This window comes from Rattus norvegicus, chromosome 11, assembly GCF_036323735.1.
Source record: "Rattus norvegicus strain BN/NHsdMcwi chromosome 11, GRCr8, whole genome shotgun sequence".
NCBI classification, from domain to species: Eukaryota; Metazoa; Chordata; class Mammalia; order Rodentia; family Muridae; genus Rattus; species Rattus norvegicus.
Genome location: NC_086029.1, coordinates 29303857 through 29328920, shown reverse-complemented (window position 1 = coordinate 29328920; position 25064 = coordinate 29303857). Strand labels below are relative to the sequence as shown.

Below are 25064 nucleotides of genomic sequence, written 5' to 3'. Positions count from 1 at the left end.
CTTCTTTGAACGTCATCATCATTGTCTATATGTTTGGAGATTTAAAACCTTTCATGTTTTTTTCCAGATTGAAGTTAGTTATTTACAAATGTAGTAATGCACAGAGAAGTCATCTGTAAAGGGCTTCAAACTGAATGGGTTTAGAAAAGGAATGAACAATATCTTGGAAGATAAAGTGCCAGCTGACTGGTCTCTAGAATGGATAGGAGTCACCATTTACGGCCAATAAGAGGAGAACAGCAAGCCAGCTAAGGCTGAAAATTACCCATCTATACTTGGGTAAAATATTAAAAGTTAAACACAGTCTCACAGCTAGTACATAGGAAGCCCAGTAGGTTTGGTTTCTCAAAAATCATTTTTATATTTTCCTATTACTCTGTGTTTATGTGCAGGTGAATATGGGTGTGTGTGTGTGTGTGTGTGTGTGTGTGTGTGTGTGTGTGTGTGTGCTGTCACTTGCATATACAGGTAGATGTGTGTAGAAATCAAAGACAGCCTCATGGGACAGAGTCTGACACACAGTGTAGGTTTCTATCTGGCCTGGGGCTTTTGAATCCAGCTCTGCTGCTGGCCAGCGGGGCTCCAGGGATTTCTTGTCTACTCTCCCAGTGCTGGTATTATAACTGTATAATTGTACAATGTCTGGCTTTTTATACAAGGTCTAAGCATTAAACTCTAGTGCTTATGCTTTCTTGGCATTCACCTTTACTGGCTGAGCCACATCCCTAGTCATAGAAAACAAATAAATACAAATTAATTAATTACAAAGAAAATCTAATGTATTTTATTGATATAAGCTAAGTGCGTAGGAGTTTTGGCTCCTTGGGAGCTGAAATACTTAGTGAAGCAGTGAAAAGGCAGAATCTGTTAGGATAACTAGTCTGCAGCTAGAAAGTGTTCTACTTCATTAGCCATCTTAACTCTGATGTGCCTTACAGATTCTTTTGCTTGTCACTGAATCAAGAAAAGTAAACAGAGAGAGAAGAGATTTGGAATGTTGGCATTTATTATGAAAAGCATCTTTGACTCTAGGCACATAATGCTCCTAATACAAGGCAGAGCACAGTGGAAACTGGAGATAAGAAAACAGCGGCAAAGGGGAAACTATGTATAAGACAATCCTTATTAAAGCAAGGTGTGCAGATTACATAAAAAAATCCACAAAGTAAGAATTGAAGAGATAAAAACAGCTACCTCCAAACTATCACCAGCTATAATCTCATTAAAAACATATCTATTACTTTAAAAGGAAAATCCAAATTACGAAATTAAGTCTTTTCACGGCAGGACTGAAATGGGCTGAAATGACTTTGTCACATGCATTTTATCACCCATGGAATGATCATTTGAGTTCTTTCAGGCTATAAAACAAATACGCTTCAATTCATTATGCAAAGAGCCCCCAAGCATTTATTTTCAATGATTTTGTTTCCCAAAATAGACAAAACCCAATACAAATCTTGCATTCAATTAATTTTAGGCATACGTACAATAAATATGTCTCAGATTAGTTCAAAATTCATTCGTCCCTGAAAGTAATTACAGTTTGGGCAGCTAAGTTTGAATTTCTAATAGAGAATTACAGAAAAGAAAATTAACGAACAAATCAAAATATATTATTTTTTTCCTTTTAGCTACTTCAAGTTTAGACATACCACACCCTCCCACCTGAAGTTTTTTCTCATCATAAGTCCAAGAACACCAAATCAAAGTCATGGTACCAGAAAATGAGGGAGAAGAGTCAGGGACACAATGTATTTCCACTATTACGAATCACACAGAAACATCAAGCCAAGAGCCATACCATGTAACCAGAGAACCTAGTGACAATCTCTACAAGCCCTGTGCTTGCTGCTTCTGTCTCTGAGCCCAAGAGTGCCCTGCTGAGTTGAATGAGTTGAATGAGTTGAATGAGTGACCACATTCTCCTGCTGTTTTCCATCCCTCGACTCTTAGTCTTCCCCCTCCTCTTCCATAGGGTTTCCCCTCTCCAACAGGACAATCTATTCTTTGAAATAGTTCAAGTCGCCACACATTTTACCTGAAAGGTGTTATCTTATGGAGTCAGTGCTTGCATAACAGAATGCCCCAAGCTGTGTGTACTATAAAATAGAAACTTATTTTCTCACAGGTTAGGTTGGAGGTTGAAATGTTAGGATGAAAATGATGACAGATTTGAACTGCCCTGAAAACGTGTCTTAGGCTTACCACTAGCCAGCTCTTTGCTGCCCGCCTCAGAGTCATTCAATGTACGTATGACTCTCTGTGGTCACTGTTGTATATCTACATTTCCTTTTCTTTTTTTTTTATATAGAAAATTTTTATCAAGATAGGCAGATTAAAAAAACTTGTTTATCTGGATAGCATGCTGGATTACAGGTAAACCTAAACGTTCCATTAAAACTAAGTCAATTCTTTAAGATCATATTTCTGCATGGAATCATACAGTGATCCAGCCATGGGACTTTAGAATTTCAACATATGAACTTGAGGCAATAGAACCCCCAAATACTGTACTGCAAAACACACACACACACACACACACACACACACACACACACACGCACGTGCGTGCACGTACACACACACACATACACACACACTGTGTGTGTATATGTAGTATATATTAGGGAGTAAAAGAAATACACTGCAAAATATGCTTATGTCATATTCAAAAGTTATAACATTTTATATAAGGAATTTGAGCATCAGGGGATTTGGACATGCAGGAACTATCATATATATGTATACACATATATTTATACACTTTACGGATACTTCTCTTTATTTTCAGAAGTTATATACTTACAAGTAACTGAAAGCATGATGCTGCAACATACAGATGAAGCCACTCTAGCAAATAGCCCCTCAGATACATCAGCTGTTACAACGCAGGCCAGCCAAAGATTTCTATCCCAAAAATCCGCAGATGAATATCTTCTCCAATCCATGGATATCACTTTCTAATTTTCTGGCGTGGCCTCGTCTATGTGTTGGTGATTTTCTTCCTTTTTTTCCTAAATGTATCACATTGCTGATATATGAATGTTAACTCTTGCCTGAACAAAGCTGATATACATTATAAATTTACATCCCAAGGATCTCAGAACTACTGCCTCCTGATATACAATACACACCATGCCATGTTAAACAAAAACATCCTATGAAACTCTTATGAATGTGGATGAAGCATGCTATCTGGGAGCTACTTTTCCCCCTTAGTGTATCCAGGCACCTTTGTGTACTGGGCTGGATTGGAAAGAATGAGGCTTAGCCAGGCAGATGGGGAGAGAGGATTTTCTTCACCAGAGATGGTTTTCAATGGGATGGGTCTCTTTGTTGGGGGGAATAAGAGCTATCTAAGCCTCAGGGGTGGTTAGGAGTTCTAGACTGAGTAATATTAATGACTGGGGCCAAGGGGCTAAGAAAGCATCATTTGCATGAAGAGAAATTTCATGTGCTTCCTGTATATATTCTTATAGGTAGAGAGGAAGTTTAACCTAAAATCTGGCCACCAGGCTATGTGACTATCTTAGGAGCTGCAAAGGTGGTGTGTGTGTGTGTGTGTGTGTGTGTGTGTGTGTGTGTGTGTGTGTGTGAGAGAGAGAGAGAGAGAGAGAGAGAGAGAGAGAGAGAGAGAGAGAGAGAGATACTATTAGACTCCTAATGGCTGGCATAACATTATAACTATATAGTAATGCATTTGTCAATCTTTATTAGAGAAGACTCCACTTGAAGTAAATGGTGATAAACACAAAGGCCAACAACTAGTTGAGGTCCAGAGAATAAGAAACTGTAGAATGCTGACCCCTAAATGGTACATATATACCAAGCTCTCCCCTCAAATGCTCAGGGATCATTGCAGAAAAGAAGAGCAGTATCAAAGCTGGAAATGGTGAGTGACTCCAAGGAACAGTCTCTCTGGATACAACAGGGTACCTGCATTATGAGCTCATAGAAGTTATTACAGTATGCCTCAAACATGTGCAACTCAAGGGCAGACAAAATTCAAGCATGGAGAGTGGATTTGATCAGAAAGTGTCATTACTAGCTAAGGATCTATTGACAATAGATATATTTTGGAAGAAGACCTTGAGTTTTCTTGAAGAGTGCAGCCCTTGGTAAGACAATCATACTCCAGTGGAAGGCTATTTACCCAAGAATATTATGGTGGCACAAACTGATATTGAAGGGTTTAAAAATTGTGGGGAACACATTCAAAGTTAACTTTGGCTGACTTCTTGCTTATTATTAATCACTAATGAGTCTGCAACATCTTTGTTTTGAGTTAAGACGTGCGTTATGTTTTGCCAAGTTCTTCTGCCTACGTATATAAGACTGAAAGAAATGGCCTTAGTCAGACATAGATACTGTGTACCACAAACTTGCCACATAAGCATTTGTGGTCATTGTTTATCTTCCTGGAATTGGTCATGTTTTGTGTGTCTTGCCTTTAAAAGACAATGAAATGAATACTCGTGTTCACTGGTGTGATATTAACCAGCAGCCCTCCTAGGTCTGCCCCTTTTATCTTTCCTATTATCATCCTCACTCCATGTTGACCTTGGAAAAGGAATTTGGTGTGGTGAGTATTTCTCGGGACATAGGAAAAAATAGATAAGGGAAAGCAGAAAACATAAGGGTGCTTAGAAAAAGGAAAAGTCAAAAAGAAAAAGAAAAAAGGGAAAGAAAAGAAAAATGGGAAATAGAAATGGGTATATGTTTTGCTAATGTAGGACAAGAGCAATTATATAGGGTGTTGTTGTTGTTGTTGTTGTTTTAAGATTTTTATAGAAAAGGTTTGCCTTTGGTTTCCTGAGGAAGCTACAATAGATTTAGCAACCTGGAAGAAATTTGGAGAACGACTTCAAAATTATTGTGATGTGCAGGCACGAGGTAAAGTGTCTGTAGATACTTGTAGTCTTTGGATCTTGATTAGGGTTAGGAGAGAAAAGAGGGTTTCAGAGAAGTAATCCTTCATCCTGTCCAGGACACTTTGGCAAATAAGAGAGAAAGCAAAAGTAAGCAATCCCAAAGCATCAGTCAGGGCTCACTCCTGACCCGCTCTTCTCAAGCACTGGCCAAGTTCTCTCCCATCGCTCTCTGCTTCAGCTGCTGCAGAGGCAGCAACACTGTGCTCTGACATGGGTGAGCTTTTATTCAATCTCGCAGGATAAGGTCTAAGGAGACATATTCATGGAAAATTATATTGATAAATGTAAATGTTGAAGGTTAGAGGATGTAAAGAACCTTGGATGATGATTTAGAAATAAAAATGCTTCAGTTGAAAGACGTTAAACTTTGGTAAACACAAGTAAAGGTGTTTAAAGTTGATAAATGCAAATTATAAATGTTAGAGTGTCTAAGAAGGTTCTTTAAAGAATATAAATGCAAGCTATAGAGATATAAGAAATGGTTTAAGGTATAGAAATAGGAAATGTTTCATATTCTCCCCACATGCTATTGTTACTTCACAATTCAAAATTTTAACATTGATCTATGGAATTCTGATAAGTTGACGGAAGATTGGCAGTTTACAATTCAGCCACAAGTTCAAGGTTTTAATTTCCCTTTGACTGTTTTCCTGAACATTAAATATGTTTCTCATCATGCTAAATAAAAACCTGTGATGTAATATATACATATATATATATAATACAATATAATATATAATATTACACACATAATATATATATATATATATATGTAAACCTAAAGCTTTTTACCTGGTCTCAGAGGCATTGAGTCTACCCCTGTTGTCTAATAGACACCTGTTAACTACTTTTCCTAAAATATGGATTTCAATACAATGGTAAATATTTATGTACATTCTTTTGTAAACTTCATATAATCTTCACGAACTCAAGAGTCCTAAGACTTGAACCTACTTGTCACAGATCAAATGGACTCCAGATAAGTACACCTATCTATCCTGATCCAATATGGCAAGTGGCCCAAATATAACTTGTATAAACTAACACATATCATACAGTTTAAAAATTATATATATTAAAACATGTATATAATAACAACATGCATATTCACACATGCATATGTATATATAGATTATCCACATTAAATAGAAATTTTACAAGTTAAATATAAATTATGTACATTGAATATGATTTATATACATCAATATACCCAGTAAATTTAAATCATGCATTAAATGTTAATAATATACCCTAATTGAAAATTATGTGTTAAATATAAATCATATATTTTAAAATATGAATTAAATATGTGTTAAATCTATAAAATATAGGTTAAAATTTAGATAATATACATTTTGCATATTCTCCAGAATAAGGAATTATGGAACGAGACCATAGAGCTCTAAAAAAATCAACTACAAAAAATAAAGGAGAGCTGTACACTTCTTCACTATAAAATTTTATTTAAATTTTTTCACCTTGGATGGCTGCTGAGTGTCTAAGGCACCCTATAACAAGACACACTGATGCCCAGGTGAAATAGGGGATCGGCTGACTGGCATATGGCATGGTCCCCATCCAGTATTAATATGTAGAAGGGGACATATTAGTGTTTTATCACTAGATGCTGAAGGAGCATGCGGTAGCCAGAGTTACTGGTGAGACATGCTGATGCTGGACAAAATTGATGCTGACCATGATCTTGCCGAGTGCTCTGATGATGACAACAGGGAAGCTGTCTTGAACATATGTTCCTGACCCACCTCTGCTACATCCTTCTGTATGGGTAATACTGGAAGTGTTTGTGATGTCTAAAAATACTCAGCTGTTAGAATGTCCTATGTCTTAGAGTAAAAAAGTACTTCAAATTAGTGCATTATACTGGTATGGGTCAGTGTCTACCCAAAGTTTTTTCTATAAATAGTACCAATATGGATGCTTTTCAGTGGACTCACATATTTGGAGGAAGAATGTCTTTAAGACTGTAGTGCAAAGCTTTGAGACTGGACAGGCTGCCTTGCAGCAGGCTTTTAGACCTTGTAGGACAGAGAACACAGGGACTGTGGAACCTACCTTTGGAAAATCAATCAAATGGAGAAGTTATTATTATGACCTTCCTCTTTATTTTAATATGACAGGTTATTATGACTCAGTCACGGGTTGGTCTGGAAATCAATCCAATATTGTACAAAAAAGTGACAGTGGGCATTTGGAGGGGTGGTTTTGTACATTTTCAGAGACATATTTGGAAATCGATAGCTGCCTTGTATGATGTTATAAAATTGGAACAGTTTCGGGGGTTAAAGTAAATATGAGATCCTGCATTACTCCACCTAATCTTTAATTAATTGGTTATGCTACCTTTTTTATTGGCTCTGATAATGAGTTCAATGTTTCTTGTTTTAATTGTCTTTTGTCCAATTGTGTTTCTGTACTGCGTGATGGTCAATCTGTAATGGTAGAATATTCAACCAGTTTTTATCATGATCCCTGTAAATTTATTTGAATCCTGGTACTCTGAAAAAGGCTTACAAATATTGGAAGATTTAGAACACACTATGGCAAGGAGCAAACCTATAATTGGGCTGATCATTTCCAGTGTGGTTGCTCTCATAACTCTTATAGCCAGTGCTACTACTTCTGCATTAGCTTTAACACAACAGTTACATATAGCTAGTTTTGTTAATCATCTTGCATAAAATGCAACCAATGCCCTGAGAATACAAGAAGATTTAGATAGATGGCTAGAACAAAGAATTGACACATTATATATGGCATAGTATAGATATTGGGAGATGAGCTACAAGGAATGAAAGTCAGAATCCATTTAGAATTTCATTTGAAAAATGTATATTGGAAGTCAGTATAATTGGACCAAAGTAAAAAGGCACCTTCATGGTATATGGCATGATGCTCCTACTTCTTTGTTAGCCCTCCATAATAAGGTTGTAAGTTTAAGAAACACAATGCCTTTGTCTTTTGGTACTGCTGGCATCACAAATGATATTCTGAAGAAGTTACAAGTCATTTTTCCTTCATGGTCCTCTTTTACATCTCTCTTATTATGTATAGCAGGCCATGGCTTTATGATAGTTTTATGGCATGCCTTTTACCAGTATTTTGGAATATTTTTTTAAAGCCAGGGCTTTTACAGATGTCAAAGCACAGTTATCAAAGACCAAGCTCCAGTGTCTTCCCTAACAGAAGTTAGTAGTCAATGACAGGAAAGATTGCATTGAAAACCTTCTTAACCTAAGACAGACCACAAATATAAGACTATTCATGGGCCAATGACAGGTAAGGGCTGGATTTTCAGATGGCCACCTAAGACAGGCACAACTTTCTGCTCCATGATTGATAAAGAAAGGTAAGATTCTCTTATAGGTGGATCAACCTAAGATGGGGCATGGATGTTAGGATTCATGTACTGATGAAAGGCACAGTCTTTCTTTGGCTTGTGTGGACAAAAAAGAGAGACCTGTGGGAAACATATCTGGAGTGATGACTTTGGCTGACTTCTTGCTTGTGATTAATCATGAATTAATCTACAGACATCTGTCTGTTTTTAGTTAAGACATTTGTTATATTCTGCAAGTTCCTCCACTTATACATATGTTCCTGAGAGACTGCTTAAGTCTGAAGGAAATAGCCTTAGTCAAACATAGATGCTGTATACAATAAATTCACAACATAAGCATTTGTGGTCATTGTTTATCTTCCTGGAACTGTCCATGCTTTGTGTTGTTTGCCTTTAAAAGATACTGGTAAAATACACTTGCTTGCTGGCATGGTATTGATCAGCAGCCCTACCATGACTGTCTCTTGCACTTTTTTCTATCTTTCCTCATTCCCCCTGTTGTGGTTTCTTCGTTGACTGACAGGCAGTCTCCGACAAAACAAAAGAGCACAAAATAGAGAAGAGGAGTGGATCAGGGAATAGTTGAGGTAATGGGAGATTGTGATCAACTACATTACATGAAATTCTCAAATAACTAATAAAAATATTTTTAAAACTAAATAATAAGGCAACAAGAAAAGTAATTAAGACAATGCTTTAAAATGCTGTTTATTCTTGCCTTAAATTGCTTAAATTAATACCAGATAGATTTGTTAAAGAAAGAAAGAAAAGTGGAGACTTGCAATTCAGTTGAGTATAACCTTATCTCTATTGTTGTTCTTCTGCAGAAAAGCACATTATTACCACAAGTACTATTTCTTTTATCATTTATATCATTTCATATAAAGACAAGTTGTTCATGATTTAGTCCCAGGAACAATTGTGCTTCTCTTGATGTAGTTTTAGCATACTGAAGTAGGTAATAGTGTATATTACATTAAGCCTGTATTATTCATCTTGTCTTTAAAGAGTTGACTGTTCAGTTCTAGAGAATGTCAAAGGGAAGCTGCTTATGTCACACCAGCACAACTCCATAATGTCTGAATTAAAATATGTACATATATGTATCTAAATTATAAAAAAGGAGATATAGTTCATTTCTGGAATAGAAATTCTAGACTTTGTGGTGTATGATAAACAATTAGCTCCTTTTGTATGCTGTTGTAAAATATGTTATTACCTTCTTTAGTATGCTAAAAATTCTTCATAATATAAAAATATTAATAACGAAAGTTGCATTTAAAAATTACAATTTATTCATAAATGATAGAAGAAAGTACTGTACAATTTTGTAAGATCTAGAGAACTGAGCAAAAGGAACTCAGTAGGTAAGAGCACTTACTGCTCTTATAGAAGACTTGAGTTTAGTGCCTGGCACCTAACCATTTGTAATTATAGATCTAAGGGATCCAAATACCTCCTGTTTCTCAGAATAGAACATCTTTACTGATCCTACATCTGATAGAGGGCTAATAGCCAATAAATACAAAGAACTCAAGAAGTTAGACTCCAGAGAGTCAAATAACCCTATTAAAAATGGGGTACAAAGCTAAAGAAATATTCTCAGCTGAGGAACATAGAATGGCTGAGAAGCACCTAAAGAAATGTTCAACATCCTTAGTCATCAGGGAAATGCAAATCAAAACAACCTTGAGATTCCACCAGTCAGAATGGCTAAGATCAAAAACTCAGGTGACAACAGATGCTGGCGAGGATGTGGAGGAAGAGGAACACTCCTCCATTGTTGGCGGTATTGCAAGCTGGTACAAGCATTCTGGAAATTCCTCAGTCTGGAAGTTCCTCAGAAAATTGTATATAGTACTACCTAAGTACCCAGCTATACCACTACTGGGCATTTACCCCAAAGATGCTTGAAAATTTAACAAGGACACATGCTCCACTATGTTCATAGCAGCCTTATTTATAGTAGCCAGAAGCTGGAAAGAACCCAGATGCCCTTCAACAGAGGAATGGATACAGAAAATGTGGTACATCTACACAATGGAATACTACTCATCTATCAAAAACAATGACTTTATGAAATTCATAGGCAAATGGATAGAACTAGAAAATGCAATCCAGAGCGAGGTAACCCAATCAGAAAAAAAATAGAAAAAAATAAAAGAAAAGAAAGACACATATGGTATGTACTCACTGTTAAATGGATATTAGCCCAAATGCTCAAATTTCCCAAGATACAATCCACAGACCACATGAAGCTCAAGAAGAAGGATGACCAAAGTGCGAGTGCTTCAGTCCTTCTTAAAAGGGGGAATAACAATATTCATAGGAAGAGATATGAGACAAGGTTTAGAGCAGAGACTGAAGGAATGGCCATTCAGAGCCTGCCCCACCTGGTTATACAGCCCATATTTACATGCAGCCACCAAACCTAGATAATATTGCGGAAGCCAAGAAGTGCATGCTGACTGGAGCCTGTTTTATCTGTCTCCTGAGAGGCTGTACCAGAGCAGGACAAATACAGAGGTGAATGCTCACAGCCAACCACTGAACTGTGGCTTGCAGCCTCCCCCATTGGAGGAGTTAGAGAAAGGACTGAAGGAGCTGAAGGGGCTTGCAACCCCATAAGAACAATACCAACCAACCAGCGCTCCCAGGGACTAAACCACTACCCAAAGACTACACATGGACAGACCCATGACTCCAGTTGCATATGTAGCAAAGAATGGCATTGTTGGGCATCAATTGGATGAGAATCTCTTAGTCCTGCCATGGCTGGACCACCCAGTGTAGGGGAATTTCAGAGCAGGGAGGCAGGAAAGGGGCCTGCGATTGGGGAGGGGGAACACCCTCATAGAAGAAATGGGAGGGAGATGGGATAGGGACTTATGAACAGGAAACTGGAAAAGGGAATAACATTTGAAATGTAATTTAAAATATCCAATAAAAAATGTTCACATGTCTATACTTTTGTACACATACACAGACATATTTACAAATATTTAATGAACCCTGATAAGTCTGTTATTAAAAATTAGTCATCTTAATGTACTATAATTCATGTACCCAAAGACCAGACTCCTGAGCCAATCCATGCAAACCTATGAAACATATATTTCCTGATCACTGTGCTTTGGCTCAGCTGTAGACTTCAAAATCCTGTATAGGATACTGGGTACTTAGAATCCTCACATGGTATTCTTTGTTCCATGTGTTTCTGTATTCCACAAAACTGATAGAAGGAAATTCAGCTGTACCACAGGCATGTATATTAACTATCAGTGGTCATTCTGGGACTGTAAAGACTCACAGCATATAGTAGCATCTTCAAAGAAAATAAACAATGTTGAAAAGAAAGCACTAGAAAAGAGAAATAATCCACTTTGCAAAGCAAATCAAATATAAGATTTCTTTTCTACCAGATAAATATTTGTATTTTCCCCTATTGAAAGAACTTATGAAGCTCAGAAATTCAGTATTATTTCCATAGTTTGACTATGGGTATATTTAAGCAAAGCTACTGCTTTACAAACATTACTTTGGAGTCATAAATTATGAATGTATTAGTTGAACCACAATTACATATTTTCCTTTGCATATTTACAAAGATTGACACATTTAACTACTAAAATAACCGTATAAGTTCTTCCTTTTCCCCCTCATTTTAGTCAAATTAAAAATTACTTGTGCGAGGACCTGGAGACATGGCTCAGTGGTTAAGAGCACTCACTGTTCTTCTGAAGTCCTGAGGTCAAATCCCAGTACCCACATGGCAGCTCACATCTCTCTGATGCCACATTCTGGTGTGCATATGTGAATGACAAATACAGAGGCGAATGCTCGCAGACAACCATTGAACTGAGAATGGGGTCCCCATTGGAAGAGTTAGAGAATTGATTGAAGGAGCTGAAGGGGTTTGCAATCCCATAAGAACAAAAATACCAACGAATCAGAGTTCCCAGGGCTTAACCACCATCCAAAGAGTACACATGGACAGACCCCTGGCTCCAGCTGCAGATGTAGCCGAGGATGGCCTTATTGGGCATCAATGGGAAGTGAAGTCCTTGTTCCTGCCAAGGTTGGACCCCCAGTGTAGAGAAATGTCAGGGCAGGAAGGTAGGAAGGGTTGGTTAGAGGAACATCTTCATAGAAGAAAGGGGAGGGGTATGGGATAGTGGGTTTATGGACAAAAAAGCAGGAACGGGGATAACATTTGAAATGTAAATAAGAATATCCAATAAAATATATATATATATATATTGGATTTAAAAAAAGAAAAATACCCATATACATAAAATAAATTTAAAAATGTTACAAATCCAAAAATATTACTTGTATGACAGAGTAACTTTATATGTTTGTACATACTTTTACATAATTGCTGGTCTTCATATTTGTTATAAACATGTTTAGATAGAGAAAGAACAAGTCAGAAAAGCAGAATGGTAAAATTCACCCATGTGTCCCGTAAAGTAGTAAAGAGAGGCTAAGTAAGGTTGTTTGAATGAGAACTGTCCTCTCTCTAAGCTCACATATTAGAACACTTGTTCTTCATGTAGTGGTGTTTGAGAAGATTCTGGGGCCTTTAGAGGGAGCAGCTTCTAGAGAGGAGGTATGACGGTAGGAGGAGTATCGATAATATCTAGTCTGACCCCACTAGCTGCTCGTTTTTTTCCTCATTGCATGTAAATGAAAATATGATCTGCTTCCTTCCATTTCACACACCATATTCCTGATTATCGTTCACTGGTCAGAACGAGCCCTGCAGTGCTACATAAATGATTAATTAATTAATCACCTAATTAATCAATGAGAAATCTTTTTTTGTTTGTTTGTTTTAGTTAGGGTATAAAACTCAGTTTCCTAATCAGAAGTAACACTCCTTTCCAGAAAAATACAGGAGATTTAAACAGTGCGACATGGGAACATCTGAGAGATGGCACTGGCCACTACTCTCCAACGCCAGTTACTAACTAAATACAATCATCAAATGAGTCCTAGACAAATTTCTTAGTACAAACTCCTCAGGAGGCCATAGTGATATTGTTTTGAATGAAATATATTTCATAATTTTCTCTTTCTTATGTTTGACACAGAAATGGGCAAAAGTATGTTATATAATACACACGCTCACACTTCTACCTATTAAGGAATGGCATCATCAAACCTCTTCCTTACATTGAGCATTTCATACACTAATTTAAGTTGCATCTATTTTAAACTTGTTCCAGAGGGGTAAAAAGACATTGCAGTATGATTCACTATGTTACCTGAATTTGATTAAGATGTTACAGGACTAATCTGGGGTAGATGTATTCTATGTTCTAAAGATAGGATTCCTTGAGAAAGATGGAAAGGTAATGTGTCAAACATTTAGTAATCTGTTTCTATAATGAGCGGTAATTAAAAGCTAGGAAAAAGAAGTCAATGAAATGATTCCTAATGATATTCTGCTATTCTTGCAGACGGGAGCCTCGAATAATCACCATCACAGAGGATTCACCCGCCAACTGGTGAGAGCAGAGCAGAGTCACACAACACCCATTAGGTAGAGCTCAGGAGTCCTATGGAATAAGGGGAAGGAGGGTTGTAGGAACCACAGGGCTCAGGGACACCACAAGAGCAAGACCCACAGAATCAACCCACTAGTGCTCACAGGGGCTGAGAGACTCTGAGCTGACAATCAGGGAGACTGTGAGGCTGACCTAGGTGCTCTGCATAAACAGTTGTGTAGTTTGGAGTTCTTGGGACAGCTCTTAAAATGGGAGCAGGGGCTGTCTTTATCTCTTTGGCCTGCTTTTGGACTCTTTCCATCCTAATAAGTTGCCTCATCCAGCCTTAAGATGAGGTCATAACAAGTCCAGTTGAAACTTGTTATGCCACATTTGTTTCGTACCCCAGGTGATCCTGTTCTTTTCTGAAGAGAAATAAAGGAGTGGATTTGGGGAGCAGAAAAGGAGGGGGGAAGGACTTGAAGGGAAGAGAAGGAATGTAGTGTGAGGAAAAAGAAAAGAAAAGAAGGAAGGAAGGGAGAAAAAAAGAAAGAGAGAGGGGGAAAGAGAGAGAGAGAGGGAGAGAGAGAGGAGAGGGAGGGAGGAAGGAAGGAAGAAAGAGAAAGAAAGAAAGAAAGAAAGAAAGAAAGAAAGAAAGAAAGAAAGGAAGGAAGGAAGGAAGGAAAGGAAGGAAAGGAAGGAAAGAAAGAAAGAAAGAAAGGAAGGAAGGAAGAAAGAAAGAAAGAAAGAAAGAAAGAAGGAAAGAAAGAAAGGAAAGAGAGACCTGAGTGAGATAACCTAGACACAGAAAGACAACTATGATTGGTTGTAAGGTTAGTAGGGTCTCACGTCCCCTCTGCCAACAGGACGCAGGTGCTCAGGGAGGCAGGGCTCAGGACTTCATTAGCCGTAGTGACACCAGGGTGGGGAAGCACAGTCTGAGGTCCAGTGGGACAGCCAGAGCTGGTTCGGGGGTCCCTTGGCCTGCAAGGGAGCTAGGGCAGTCTGGTTCTCAGGCTCTCATACACCCAGGTACCACTGGAAGCCATGGAAGAGTGAGACTGGAGTGGGAGCCTGCTGTCTGGATTTAGTCCTGGGCTGAGGGGGAAAAGAGGAGCTTGGTTAGTCCCATGGTAAGGGCCTTGTCTTGTGGCTTGGGCTTGGCTTGGTGGAGGCCATAGCTGGGATGCAGAGAGACCTTCTACGGGAAATTAGACAGTGGCTCTATAGACTAAGGCCTTCTCCATGGCTCTGCATGATGAATTCCGATGGAGAGACAGTCCATGGCTTTAAGGCATTTATTGTCATAGAGGATAAGCAAAATCATACCCCATTTCTCAGCTTCTCAGGCTGGGCCTAAAATTAAATACGTTTTGTAGGAAAGAGTGTCTGAGAGGAATAGCTTATTGGATAAGTCCTCCAGGCCTTTGGATACCTCATTAAAATGGAGATCTGTCTTGAGCCTACTGACCACAGGTCAGGTCCTCTACCTGTGGAGGGGCTTGGGGCATTGCCCTTATGTTACTGATAGCCACAAATCTATGGGGGACTACTGCTAGTCACAGAGGCCTGGTGCCCGTGAACAGGTGGAACTCCTATTGTACCCTTCAGGATCTTTGGGGTCTCTAGCCTTAGCCCAACTGGGAAACAAGATACCTTTCATAGTCCCACCATTGGTACCTAGCTCAGTCTTCCTCAGAGAAGAGTCACGCAACAACCAATGTGCAGAAACCTGAAGTCAAACACTGGGCAGAGCTAGGAAACCCATAAAATAGGGGAAGGAGGAAGGATTGTAGGAACTTGAGAGGTTTAGGACACCATGAGAACAAGGACCACAGAATCAACAAAGCAGGGCTCATACTGGCGCACAGATACTGAAGTGACAAGCAGGGACCCTCTATGTTTCTGAGCTAGGTTTTCTGCTTCTATCTAATGGTTTTATAGCTTGGTGTTTTTGCCACAGCAGGAGTTGGAGCTGCCTTTGACTCTTTTAGCTGGGACCCATTCCATTCTACTGGGTTGCCACATCAAGCAGTGAAATTGGGGGGGGGGGGCGGTGTCTACTCTTATTCACCGTGTTAGGTGATGTTTGGTGGATATATCCCCCTGAGAGGCCTGCTCTCTTTTCCTATAGCATATGACCTTACCTGCATATTACCTGCCTGCTTGAAAAAAGCAAGAGGATTTTCAAACAGCATGGCTACTGTAAGAGGAACTCAAACTAATTTAATTTGTCCTTTTCTCCTTGTCTGAGATCTTAATGGCCCAGGGTTGTGGTGGAAGGGAAGCCTCAACACAATATATTTCAAATGAGGACAGGAGTTAGCTACCTCTCCTCTCCCAACCTGGCACCATAAAGTAGGCAGCCCAACCATTAACCCTAGTAAGAATTTATTATCCTGACAGCCAGACTTCACCCCTTGTTTGACCTTCTGAAGGGCCCCCATCACGACCCTACCATCCCTGACTATGCAGATGAAGCACCTTGCAACCCCTTTGTCCTGGTAAAATGATACACAACCCACAAACCTTGCCCCAGAGTCTTTGGCCACCTCACCAGGGGCACAAATACTCCTTTCTTCCCCTCAATAAACAAACCAGTTCTCTGAAGCTGTTCTGTGCATTGTATACTCATCACCAAGTTTCCTGTACTGTACCTGCCTGTGTCAGGCTAAACTTCCCTTTCTTCAGTCCAGCTTGGTCTGCAACTGGCCTGGCTACCATCTGATGGGGAAGTGGACATAGACACAGGGAAGCTCTGAGGTATACAAGTATATAAATCATGCCTGATAATGAGAAATGGGGCAGCTTTTGAGGCGATCATGTTAGCATGAAACTGCCGGCCTCTTTGCATTCTAGGATGCTGCCAAATTCCAAAGAAAGGTGTACTATCTCTCCGTGCTTGTTGTATCTTAAAATTTATGGACGTGGGGTAGCTTTCTATGATGACTCCTGCCAAATTGTTACGTTTGTTGAACTCCCAGCAGGAAGGTTACCTCAATCATACGAGCCAGTGAGCAAGTCTATAGGACACTCTTAGTTAATGGCTTATATAGGAGGGCTCACCACTTAGATAGGAGGCAGTCCACGGCTAGGCAGCAGGTCCTTGACTATACAAGAAAGCTAGCTGAGCAAAAGCTAAAGAGCAGTCTAGCCATTAAGCAGTGTTCCCCAAGGGTCCCCACATCTGCTAAGCCTCCAGTTCCCTGACTTTCCTCTCTTATGGAGGGTGACCAGGAACTGTATCCCAAATGCCTCTTTCCCTCCCATGAGTTGCTTTCAATCCTGGTGTTCATCACTGTAAACAAAAAAGTAGATTAGGGCAGTAGATTAGATTCATCCTGTGAACACTTATCCCTTTACTTCACCTGAAACCACCTCCTCCCTACAACATAATTCAGTACCCACAAACCCATGCTGAATCGTAAACTGCTCTTACCACTAGGAATTCAGTGACAGAAAAGACAGTGAGTGTGGTGGACTCAAAAAGGTAAATCACCAGCTTTGCCATTGGGCTAAAAAGCTAGCTTTCCATGAAACTGGAAAAATCAAGAGTATACTAGGAATACATTCGGATTCTTGTGTGGATAAATTGATTAGAACGCTGTGCAGTTTTTAAAGAAATTGTCATAACCATAGCAAGTAATATTTTACAAGGCACTGTAAAACCAGGACTAACCATAACAGTTTCATGGTGTCTTAAAAAAAAAGACATCAAATGAAGAAATCAATTGAACGGCTGAGAAGACATTTTGAAGTTTAATATAGGAACGTGGACTTCCTTAGAAAGGTGTGCTAATAGTGCACTTATGGGATTAAATAACATGTAACCCATGGGACAGAAGAACAAAGCTATTACAGGAAGACTTGATCTACTGCCATCTAGTGGAGATTTAACTTCTATATTTTTTAATTTACTACCAAAAACAAGTCCAATTTTCAAATGCTACAGCTTTTAAATAATAAATTGTGTCAGTGGCTTTCAGCCTGTAGAGAGAGGTTGCACTGTAGCCATAGCACCCTGACCCTGCTCTGAAGTCCTAACTTGAATATAATCAAGGAAGTTACACTTTCCAGTGTTTTATAGTTTGGTTTATGAGCTTATTTATTTTAATGACCTTGCTTGTGCCAAAAGAAAAGGATGCTGGGAGATCTCCCTTCAGCTGCATTCATCATCCTGAGAATGGATACATTAAAATGTGGATTTAAAGATGTCACATGAATAGCTAGTGCCACAGCTACAGCAGAACCCAGTCTCCTCTGATAATTATTCTCACTGAAATATTATAGAGGCGACAGACTTCCAATCCAGTGTTCCTTGATCATAGTGCAATGTTGATTTCCCTTTAAAGTGGGTTCATGACTTTAGCTTTATTTAAAATTGCTTGACCCTGCTATCTATTTCCCTTTCAGTATTTGAAACCTGGGTAGAAACAGAATCAAAAAGCAAATCAGTAAAAATGGGACTTGGGCTTTAAGTTGTAAACCTATTATGAGCAATGTATTTCAGCCTTGAGCGCCTTAAAAGTAATGATGAAAGGTAACTTATGGTATTTCCTCCCCCTCTGCAGACTTAGTATTAGAGGCAAAGGAGACAGTACCAGGCACTTGAAGAAATATCATTAATGATTTCTAAAACAAACTACTAATTTGACTGGCATGTATGAAAGCGCACCATTGTCCCATGGGACTGTTTGACCCAGGAAACTATGTACTTCCCTAGCTCTACTCACTTCCTGTTCAGCAATAGGATGAGGTAGCAAACAAGGAAGCAGGCTCAGAGAGGGTGGTCACAGTTGTTTTGTTTTTCTGGTTTACCCTTTGAAGAATGGAAGCTAGCCATGGTTAAGTGCTCAAAGGAAAGAGCAAACTTAAGGGAACAACAGTGAAAGGAGGAAGAAGATTCATGACTTGAACAAGTCCCTTGATTTGTTGGAAGGTACAGTCTAGAATCCTAAGAGAAGACACCACCTCCCCAGAAGCAGCAAGTGGGTATCCATATCAGAGACGGCATCTGTTTGACAAATTTCATTTGAATTTAACACACAAGGAAAATATTTTTATTGAACTTTAATGAGATCTTCATATTCAATCTTTATTTAGCGTGTTTTATAAATTTATAATTTAAAACTCCACATTTTACAGTAACTATCTTATAAATCCCTTCTTTGTTTTTATCCACGTGGGTATTTGTCATATGAATCTCACATCTGGACTTTAGCAGAAAGATATAGAACTGATAATAGAATGGGATTTAATAGTTTTTAAAAAATGTATAAAGTTTTAAAGCATTATGTAGCTTAAATAATTTAGATTATAAAATGATGCATTTTCATTTTTTTCACATTTAATTTTCAAATTTATGCTAGAGAAAATGTTACTTTTATAACCAGAATTCTTTCTAAAATTGCAATTTAACACACTATGATTCTTTTTCTGAGTCTACCACAAATTGCTCAGAGAACTTGGACAAGCCAAAGATCGGTTCTTTCCCACACTTCTCTGTGTACATTTGAAAAATCATGGAATTAAACCATTATTTTCAATCTGTGTCAAACTCTGAACGGTTCTGAGTTTATGATGATATTGTTCTCATTTTAAATAAGCATGAATTAGTATATAAATTGCTGATTATTTCCTTTACACTCGTGAGTCATTAAAATTTTAAGATATTCAGAGGCTTTATGAAGACCTAAATAACAAAGAGTGTGCTACCCCAACAGATAAATAGCACTCAAAGATCCGGGATGCATTTTAAATGATGAACTATGAATCTTGGAATAAGTGACTACAATCTATTCTCAATGCAATAAATGACAGAAATGTTTTCTATTCATACTTAAAAGTTAGGTGAACAGCAAAACATGTGACAACTACCAGAAAAAAAATGGTTTTCTGAGGTCCTTACTTACGAAAGGAAATATGAAATCATGAACAACCTGTACAGTAAGCACAGAGACTGAACATGCAAGTAAGAGAACTAATGGGAGGAAGAAGAATATACCCAGTAGGAGTTCATAGGACAAGTCAATCTCCTTTATGGATCAGATCTTGTCTTTCATCCACAGTCCAGAGGCTGGTGCAAATTTGAACAAGATAGTTATTAAAGGCAGTATTCTTTGCCCACACACATATTATAAGACAGCAGAATTTTATCAGTAAAATGTAACTTTATCATTCCCTAATTGTACCCACGCTTTACCTTTCTGTACTTTTAATTACTCATGATTCACATCACTCCAAATGCATGACACTCAAGCAAGCCTGATAGCACGTATATGAAATTTCATCACTCAGAGGCCAAGTAAGAAGACAATGATGGCACTGGAGAGGTGGCTTGGTGGTTAAGAGCACTGAGTGTTTCTCCGGAGGTTCTGAGGTCAATTCCCAGCAACCACATGGTGGCTCAAAACCATCTGTAATTGGATCCGATGCCCTCTTCTGATATGTCTGAAGATAGCTACAGTATACATAAATAAATAAATAAATAAATAAATAAATAAATAAAATAAGATCAAGGCCACATTGTGGTGAATCATGAAATAACAATGGGTCTCAAAAGTATTTATATGAAATCTCAAGAGTCAAATAATCTGCGATTTCAAAAAAGCTCAGTGTACATAGCAACATGCAATATTATCTCACCCATTATATCCTTCCTGTATCTGAATTATCATTTTCTTCATATTTGCCAACATTGATGTTGTATACACCTCTTGACCACTAGTCACCTACTAGCCATTTTGATTGCTCCGTGGAATATTGTGGGTTCTCAATGTTTCTGCTCAATGACTGCAAGCTATACAAGTAGTAATGCTGGAAATGTTCACATAGTATATTGTTATAATAGCCTATGGTGTTCTTAGTTATATTACTAGTTGTTAATATTTTAATGTGCCTATTTTAGACATTAAACCTTAGGTATGGATGTGAGGAAAATAATAGCTGTTTTAGTTATTTGTCTTGTTATGATAAATGCAAGAGAAACAACTTGAGAGTTTGGTCCATGGTTTCCATAGAACAGTTCATCATGGTAAGAAAGGAGTGACAGAGCACTTCCACTAAGGTACAAGTAAGCACAGGCTGATTCTCAGATAGTAGATTCACCAGAGAGAGAGGAAGAAGATTAGAGTTAGAAGCAGGGTAAAATCACTAACCTCACAGGTCTACCTTCATGAGCAGTAGACAAAGTTAAATGGAAATCCAACAGAGGAAGCAAGGTAGATCCGTGTCCTATGTACAGATGTTCCACAGTTGAACCTGGGAGGTATTAACTCTCTCCAGTAAGCTAGTCATGCACCTAGAGTGGTGCCACTTTCAGTACTCAAGTGTGCTGAACTTCAACACCAAGCTTTCTTCAATAGATGTTCCATATTCTTTAACTCTCCAGTATCCTAGCAACTCCAATGGATCTTAGGGCTTCACCTTCTTGAGTTTAGATACAGCCATCTCAGGTAGTCTCATGTAGGCAATCTGTTGTCTCTGCATATTTCATGTCTTTTCTATACTACTTTTCTATAGAACCTTGCCACAAACTTCTGCCCTTTTGTGACTTCTTAACTGTTGCATTCTGCATGCCCAAAAGATGAGTACCATGTGGCTAATCTTACTTCCTGCTGGCAATTCAAGATATACCCTGGTCCACTTTGACCCAAACTACAGTCACCGCCTGATGCTTGTGTGTTCAGAGTTGAGGAAATATCTCTACAGACATCGTTGTTAGAGTATAAATTCCTGTGGTCACATTTTTTTAAAGAAATGTCATACAAATGGATCTTTCTACTTATAAACTGGAACCTTTGATAAGTAGGGTTTGCCCTCAAGACATCTTTTTCCTCTTATTTTAATGCTAAGTCAATGGATTATCTTGGGTGAAGCAAATCAATAATAGATACAACTGTCTTGCCCACACCTACATTCTCCACAAGCTAAAGGAACTCACATACTCTTTCTTCCAAACTGGCAGGTTTCTCTGATCTTGCAGTCACATGGTTTGATTTGTTCTGGATTCTTATGTAAACCTAAGACCATCCAGGCCATAATCAGGTCACAGTCTGAACTCTGTGTCATCCTCAACTGCCCTCCCTCAAATAAATTAGTCCAAAAACTTTCAATCAAACTTAATTCAATTTTCAGAACAGAAATAGTATATGTTCCTAAACACATATAAGTACTATATTATTCTTTTCCCAATACAGTCATTTTTCTCATTTGTAATATTATATGCATAGTTTTTACCCTCTATTTTCATCAGATTTTGGTCTCCCAAATTCTCAACAGAATCATTCATTAAGCTCTGTTTACAGTTTTCTGGGGGCTCTTCTAGCCAACATCTGCAGTCTCTTCCACAATCATCCCATAAACAAACTGCCTAAGATTCACAAGCTCAACAGCCCAATGCAGCAATCCAACATCTAGAACCAGTTTTTTGTGTTAGTTACTTTAATCATCATAACAAAACTATTTGATAGAAGGAGCTCAAGAGACAGAGAGTTGATTATGCTTCACCATTTCAGAGGAAGCAATATCAGTGAATGCATGATGAAAAGACTCCATGGCAGCAAGAGTATATGGCTGTATTTTCTTATGTGGTGGCAGAACCACAAGCAAGACAGGAAGTAGAAAATCGTTAAAGAGGCTCAAAGTCCATTCCAAGTTATCCACATCTAGCTGATCACACAACCTCCCTAAACAAAGTAACCAGCCGAGATTCAAAATTTCAAGCACATGATTCTGGGGGAGACATTTCATCTCTATATGGAAACAGTATGTGTAGAGATTGTTAATATTCCTTATTCAGGAAGATACTGTAGGGCTTGTGATATTTACCTGTTAGGCTAATGTAGTGGAGACTGTTATAAATGGACAATATTACTATATGACGAGCATTAGGACACAGGTATCATGAGACATTGCATTCCACTGACTTGCTTTACTGTTTTTCTTCAGCACACACAATAGTTTATCAGGGTTTTTGTGTTTTTGTTTTTGTTTTTGTTTTTGTGAGGGCTAGTTTTATGTCATCTTGACACAAGGTATAGTCATCAGAAACTATTTGACAAACAACAGAAACAACAACAAAAATGTCCTCAATATCAGGCTGTATGCAAGAATTTTCTGCATTAGTGATTGATGGAGGATGGCCCAAGCCTTTGTGGGTGGTACCACCCCTAATCTGGTGCCCTGAGTTTTATAAGAAAGCAAGCAGAGGAAAAAGCCAGTAAGCGTCATTCCTCCGTGGTCCCTGCATCATCTCCTATGTACAAATTCCACCCTGAGAGTATTTCTGTGTTGACTTCCTCCAATGATGAACAGTGATGTGGAAGTACAAGCCAATAAGTCCTTTCCCCTTCAGTTTGCTTTTGGTCATAGTGTTTCACCACAGCAGTAAATTATAAGACATTTTTCAATAAGTATTTGGTGAAAATTTACATGCCAGATTTTTTTGTTGATATTGATCTAGACTAGAATACACATGTAAATAGTGGGTGAGCTTAAATCGGTGTTATTTCTGGCATGACCAACACATATTTTTGAAACTTGTTTCTCACCAGTTGCTGTAGTACATGACACGGTTAGGCTGAAGAGACAGAGACAGAAGGGACAGAGTTTGAGTCTGAGTTTGCGTTTGTGGAGAGTCTGGGCTACGGTCCAGGAACTGGACAGATGACTCAGCAGTTCAAGCGCTTGCTGCTTTCAGAGGACCCGTGTCAGGTTTCTAGCAGCCACGTGAAGTGGCTCACAACTGACTAGAATAGCGCCACCTCCAGAGGATGTAACTAATGCCTCCATCCTCCAGGGGTCCCTGCGCTCACATGAACATAGCCATATACAGACAAACATCTACTTATAATTAAAAACAATAATTTAAATCTTTGAAGATATTTTTAAATAAATTTATTTATCCATGTAGTACACACAGTTTCAAAGCCAAAACAAAAGTTATAGTTTGCACTACACAAATGTCCTCATTGAAGAATTATACACAGGGGCTGGATCATTGACTCAGAATCTGAGCAGTATATCTCTTACAGGGACCACGTTTGATTCCTAACGTCTAGAAGGCAGCTCACAACTATTTGTAACAACAGCTGTAGGGAATTTTATGCCTTTTCTGACATCTATGGGCTCTTCGTGCATCTGATACACATACATACATGCAAGAACATACACCACACACACACACACACACACACACACACACACACACGCTACTAAATATATAATTTTAAAACTCTTTAAATTATATATGAGAATGTTTGAAAACATACTTTAACCAGGATGTCAAAAGTTTATGTTATATGTTGACGGTATAATTCATAATTTAAATGAATAAAATTAAAAAGAATCATAAAGGGTCACCATGGTATGTGATAAACCAGAATTATCTTGAAGAAAATGGAATGTTTGCCCTCTATAATATGCTGAAGCCTATTCCCAAAAAGGTGGTATATCCAGTTAATCAATTATAGAAGGTTAATTCAATCACAGAAATCAAATTTAAGTAAGCTTAGTGAAGAATTTAAATAGTACATGTCCATCCGTGTAGCAGGTATAACAAGTCCCAGGCCAACCTGACTACACAGACCAGCCCTATATCAAAAATTAAAAGTAAGTTAAAAGTTAAGTATATTCTAATGCCCCCCCCCCGTGGTGCACAGCATAATCTCTGGTGATGTTTCATAGGGCATTTACTAATTGCTACAAATGAAAGGCTATAACAGAGAGTGTTTAAAAGCAGCAATGCTCCTGAGTAACTTAAAATGGAGCATGAGGACTGGGAGGTCAGTGGGTAAATCTCTCACCATGCAAGCATAAGGATATGAATTGAGATCCCCAGCACACACATAAAACAAAGACACAGAGGTTGCACATCAGATCCCTGGTGGTGGGAGTTGGAAGAAGATCATTATAGCTCATATCTTGCTAGCCTACCAGTGGGCTCCAGGTTTAGTGCAACCCACGTCTCATAGAGAAAAATCAAGGAAGATGTATAATGTCAACATCTCCCTTCCAAATGCATGTTCACACAAGCAGTGTATGCAACACCTCCATGAAAATCAAATATTATACATATGCAAGTAGTTGTCAAAAATAAAGTTATAGTAACTTTTGCTTTACACACACACACACACACATATATATATATATATATATATCAATTAAGTATATCTAAATGATAACAAATTTAGCCAAACCTTGCGGCAATCATACCACGAATAAATAAAAAAAAACATAGAGCTTGAGAAAGTAATAAGAAACCTAAATAGAGAGATGTAA

The 25064-nt window shown here is 38.3% G+C and overlaps 2 long non-coding RNA genes across 2 annotated transcripts in view; one reads left to right on the top strand and one right to left on the bottom strand.

Moving 5' to 3' along the window:
- The window catches only part of LOC103693508 (uncharacterized), a 490050-nt gene that overhangs the window by 456919 nt on the left and 8067 nt on the right, over positions 1–25064 (bottom strand). The window lies entirely within an intron of this gene.
- The window catches only part of LOC134481049 (uncharacterized), a 73781-nt gene continuing 52712 nt past the window's right edge, over positions 3996–25064 (top strand). Inside the window, exons 1-2 of the long non-coding RNA XR_010056237.1 lie at positions 3996–4121; positions 13758–13805. This is a non-coding gene — a long non-coding RNA (uncharacterized LOC134481049). The remainder of the gene's footprint in view (positions 4122–13757; positions 13806–25064) is intronic.